The sequence below is a fragment of the Macaca fascicularis genome, chromosome 14 (assembly GCF_037993035.2).
Source record: "Macaca fascicularis isolate 582-1 chromosome 14, T2T-MFA8v1.1".
NCBI lineage: Eukaryota > Metazoa > Chordata > Mammalia > Primates > Cercopithecidae > Macaca > Macaca fascicularis.
In genome coordinates, this window is record NC_088388.1 from 115186090 (window position 1) to 115191917 (window position 5828).

The 5828-nt window shown below is 37.7% G+C and overlaps 1 pseudogene; it reads left to right on the top strand.

The window, feature by feature from the left end:
- The first annotated feature begins 507 nt into the window (after nucleotides 1-507).
- Nucleotides 508-597, top strand: LOC123568970 (small nucleolar RNA U13; annotated as a pseudogene).
- Nucleotides 598-5828: the final 5231 nt, after the last annotated feature.

Here is a 5828-nt window from a genome sequence, read left to right on the forward strand (position 1 = left end):
CCAATCCTATACAAACATAGATGCAAAAATTCAAAACAAATTATTAGCAAATTGAATCCAGCAATTTATAAAAAGAACAATACATTACAATTAACTTGGGCTTATTCTAAGAAAGCAAAGTTTGTTTACTACTTGGAAATTGATCAGTGTAATTGATTGTAATTCACCAATTAGAACGATGAAGAAGAAAAAAATTACATAATTATCTCAATAGATATAGGAAAGTCATTTGATAAAATTCAATACCTGTTCTTGTTTAAAATTAGAAAGGAATAAAAACTTAGCAAATTAATGACAGAAGGAAACTTTCTTAACTTCAGAAAGGACAACTACAAAAAAATTGCAGCAAATACCATTCTTAATGATAAATATTGAAAGACTTACCCTTGATATCAGGAGTGATGCAATGATGTTCATTTTCACCTTATTCAGCATCATATCGCAGGTCTTATATAGTGCAGGGCAAGAGGCAGAGGAGGATAAAATAATTGAAAATAAATAAATAGGATAATCTTGTGGTTCATAAGCATGATGATTGCCTTTTCACACTCGTATGAGATGAACTTCGTTATGATGTTGGCACATTCCCATCTGATGTGAAAAAGAAAAATAAAGAAAATAAATAAATAAATAAATCTGTCACTTTGTGTATTTGAAAACTGAAAATAATGTACAAATAAACTGATACAGTTAAATTAATTTAACCAAGTCAAATAAGGTTACAGTTCAATATGCAAAAATTAATTGTATTTCTATACACAACAAACTTTTTTTTAAAAAAATTACAAAATATCCTTTTCTATAGCATCAAAACATAAGTACCCTAAAATAAATAAAACAAAATATGTGCAAAACCTGAAGACAAAAAACCAACATGCCTGATTAAGATAAATTAAAGAAGACCAGAATTGGTGGGGTAAGACAACATAGTTATAGATTGAAAAAATCAATATCATAAATGCATTAATTCTCCCCAAACTGATATAAAATTCATTGCCATTACAATCAAATTTTTCAACTTTTAAAAAAATTTTGTAGACATTGACAAACTGAATCCAAAATTTGTGTAAAAGTGCAAAGATTTTTTTTTTTTTTTTGAGACGGAGTCTCGCTCTGTCACCCAGGCTGGAGTGCAGTGGCCAGATCTCAGCTCACTGCAAGCTCCACCTCCCAGGTTCACGCCATTCTCCTGCCTCAGCCTCCCGAGCAGCTGGGACTACAGGCACCCGCCACCTCGCCCGGCTAGTTTTTTTGTATTTTTTAGTAGAGACGGGGTTTCACTGGGTTAGCAAGGATGGTCTCGATCTCCTGACCTCGTGATCCGCCCGTCTCGGCCTCCCAAAGTGCTGGGATTACAGGCTTGAGCCATCACGCCCGGCCAAAAGTGCTAAGTATTAAAATAGCTAGGAGAATCTTGAGAAAGAGTAGCAAATTTGGAGGTCTTAAACTATGAGATATTAAGATAGATTATAAAGCTCCTGTAATTAAGATGCTTGTGGAAAGGGCACAAAGTTAGCCAATGCACAACAGAACACAAGAGAGAACCCTAAAACAGACTAATGTGTGCTGTCATTTGCCTTATCACAAAGGTAAGATGACAGAACAATGGGAAATAGTCTTTTAAAGAAATGAAGCTTAATCAACTGCATATTCATACGGAAAAAAATAATTTGACCCCTACCTCACACCATACACAGAATCAATTTTGGATGTGTTGTAAACAAAAAAGTGAAAAGTAAAACAATAAAGCTTTCAGAACATGGCAGAACATGTTAATGGCTTCAGAGTAGGCAAATATTTCTTAAACAGGGCACAAAACACATTAATCATGAAGAAAACTATTGGTAGTGGCTGTTATCAAAATTTAAAACTTCTGTTTATCAAATGATACCTTAAGGGTGAAAAAGCAGGCTGGGTGCAGTGGCTCATGCCTGTAATCTCAGCACTTTGGGAAGCCAAGGTGGGCGGATCACGAGGTCAGGAGATCGAGACCATCCTGGCTAACATGGTGAAACCGCATCTCTACTAAAAATACAAAAAATTAGCCAGGCGTGGTGGTGGACACCTGTAGTCCCAGCTACTTGGGATGCTAAGGCAGAAGAATGGCGTGAACCCAGGAGGCAGAGCTTGCAGTGAGCCGAGATTGCACCACTGCACTCCAGCCTGGGCAAAAGTGTGAGACTCTGTCTCAAAAAAAGAGTGAAAAAGCAGTTCACATAGTAGGAGAAGGTATTCACACTATATACTGTGAATAAACTCATGTCCAACATATATAAAGGAATTCTATAATCAGTAGGAAGAAGTACACATATTTCATATTTTCCAACAGAAAAATGTGAAAAATATGAATAGGTACTGTGCAAAGGATGATATGCGTGTATGCAAAAAACCTATGAAAAGACATTCAATTTCATTAGTCATTAGGGAAATGTAAATTAAGAAACCACAATGAATTATTACTACACACTCACCAGAATAAAAAAATTTAAAACACTGATAATAACCAAGTATTGGCAAAGATGTGGAGCAAATGAAACTTTTATAGATTGCTGGTATAAGCATAAGTTGGTAAAACCACAAGTTTGCTCCTAAGTATATATCTTAGGAAATGTCATGTAGAAAATATACATGGAAATGCATGCATATGTGTACCAAATAACATTCCTAATAGCAACACACTGGGTCAGGGCAGGAGGAGTCCATCAATAGTAGAATAGATAAACAAAGTGTGATATACTCACACAGTGGAGTAGTACACAACAAACAAAAATAAATGAATTAGTGCTACTACATACAACAGCACAGATTTACCTTATAAATATAAAATGGAACAAAAGAAGTCACACAGAGAAGAGCACACACTGCATGATTCTATTTGTATAAAATTCAAAAGTAGGCAAAACTAATCTGTAGCAATGGGAATCAGAATAGTGGCTATGTTTAATGGGGTTAATGACTACAAAGGAATGACAGAAGTTTGGGGCTACAGGTAATAATGTTTCCTGATCTGGATGATAGTTGTTTAAATGACAGTAAAAATTTGTGGACTTGTACACTTGTAATTTGTGCACTTCTTTGTATGCATTTTATACTTTAATTTTGTAAACACTTGCCAAAAATAATAAAAAAGGTTATAAACATCAACCATAGCATGATTCTATATATGTAAGTTTGTATAAATAATATGTACTAAGCATAATATATAAAACTATATCGAACAAAATGCTAACAGTAATTATACCTGGGTGTTGGTTTATGAGTCATTTTCACTTTCTTCTTTGTACCTTTTGGTATTGTCTGAATACTTTCAATGAAAATGTATTGCTTTCATAAAAGCTAAAATAAAGTTCACATTTTCAGATGGTTAAATGGTATTGTGGTTATGTTTAAAGAGTAAGAGTTCTTATCTCCAAGAAACACATAATTGAAGCATTTACAGATGAAATAATATAATGTCTAGCAGGGGGCAGGGAGAAGCAGGAAACATAGATTTTTTTTTTAATGGCCATATGTTGGTAATTGCTGAGACTGAGTGACAGTCCATGGGGATTCATTATACTTTTTCCTCTACCTATGTGTGTTTGAATAATAAAGACTTGAAAAACAAATAGTATTTCATAAACATAGAGCTTATGCATGGCAGACATTACCCATAGCAAAAGCTATGCATAATCTGTATACAGCCAGAGAGAAGATGGATTATTAGAGAACATTTTCTCAATAACTGGGTGGAGGGCAGCTGGATTCCACCAAAAAATGTCATGGAGACTGTGTTCATGCCTTGTTAAAGGTCCTCTGGGATCCAAGCCTTGTTCAAGAGTCCAGCCTCATAGAACAACTGCCCCAAAGAGAGGAAACTACTCATGGGACCATAGCCTCCCACCAACCTAGAAAGGATCTAAGCCCCAATGGAAAGTGCAGTCACACAGAAGATGGACCACCAATACCTGAGCCTTCTCTAGGGCTTTTCTAAAAGAAGACAAAGGGCAACTCATTTCACAGAGAATCAGAACCTACCTTAGAAGTTTCTTGCCTTCTTTTTTTTTTTTTTTTTTTTTCTTTTTGAGACAGAGTTTCACTCTTGCTGCCCAGGCTGGTGCAATAGCACGATCTCGGCTCACTGCAACCTCTGCCTCCTGGGTTCAAGTGATCCTCCTGCCTGAGCCTCCCAAGTAGCTGGGATTACAGGCGTCCACCATCATGCCCGGCGAATTTTTGTATTTTTAGTAGAGATGGAGTTTCACCATGTTGGCCAGGCTGGTCTTGAACCCCTGACGTCACATGATCCACCCACCTCAGCCTCCCAAAGTGCTGGGATTACAGGCATGAGCCACCATGCCCGGCCCGTTTCTTGCCTTCTTAACTCTGGGAGTAAGGTATCAGGACAGGAATTGTTGAGGAGATGGAGAGAAGAGAGTCTTATTGCCTTAGATGAAAAGGCTGCTGTGAGTTCTGGCCAGACTAGAGGCCCTTGGGTGCTGTCTACGGTGGCCCTGAGATCCTCGCTCAGATTATCTGATTGGCTCTGGTCCTAACTTTGGTCTACTCTTTGGTCACCTAAGCTTGATCCAGCCTTGATCTGAGTACAACCATACCTCAAATTGTCTTTTTGACCAACCTTGCGTTGACATTCTCAGATGCTATAGTCTTTTCTATAACCTCTTTTGGCTAATGGATAAAAGTACCACTAGCTGAGTTTGCAACAAATTTCAAGCACAGGTCAAAGACCTTAATTCCTTTTGGAAAGGGATGTTAAGTAGGAGGAGTCAGTAAGGCACCTGAGAAAACTTCTAACTAGGGAAACGCCTGCCATGCTTCACAAAAACAAGAATTAAGCTGCTGCCTAAAATTTATGTTTCACTTTGGCTTTTAATCTGGGAACAACCTGGATGTGAGGATTGATCAAGGACAGCAAACTAAGGCATTCTCTAGAACAACACTGTCCAATTGAAATATAATGCCAACTACAAATGTGAACCACATACGTAATTTTACATTTTCTCATAAGCAATTTTATTTATTTATTTATTGAGACAGAGTCTCGCTCTGTTGCCCAGGCTGGAGTGCAATGGTGCGACCTCGGCTCACTGCAACTTCTACCTCCCAGGTTCAAGTGATTCTCCCACCTCAGCCTCCCAAGTAGCTGGGGTTGCAGGCACCAGCCATCATGCCCGACTAATTTTTGTATTTTTGTGGAGATGGGGTTTCACCACATTGCCCAGGTTGGTCTTGAACTCCTGGCCTCAGGTGATCCGCCCACCTCGGCCTCCTAAAGTGCTGGGATCACAGGTGGGAAACACCACATCCAGCCTCATAAGCAATTTTAAAAGCAAAAAGAAGCAGGCGAAACTAATACAGTAGTATGTTCTTTAGTCTAACATATCCAAAATATTATTATTTCAATATGTAATAACCATAAAAAAGTTAATGGAACATTTTACATCTCTTTTGTACTATATCTTTGAAACCCAGTGTATATTTTATACTTGGGGTACATTTCAATTCAGAATAGCCATATTTCAATAACCCAATAGCACATGTGGCTAGTAACCATCTTCTTGGACAAGGACAGCACTAGAAGCCAAGGAGGGAACTATCCTGTTCTGACTACCAAAGACTATTATAGCTGAGAAACTGGACATTCCATCACAAACTGTCCTAACATCCTCCACGTGCCAGCCATGCACAAGCCCTGGAGAAATCACTGGTGAGCTTGTTCTATTCAAGTCCTGAGATAAGATTGGATCTACATGAAGGAATAACTGACAGTAGTTATGGAATGGGTAAAAATGTTATCAGGCTGTTCCCAGAATCTATTTTATTCATGT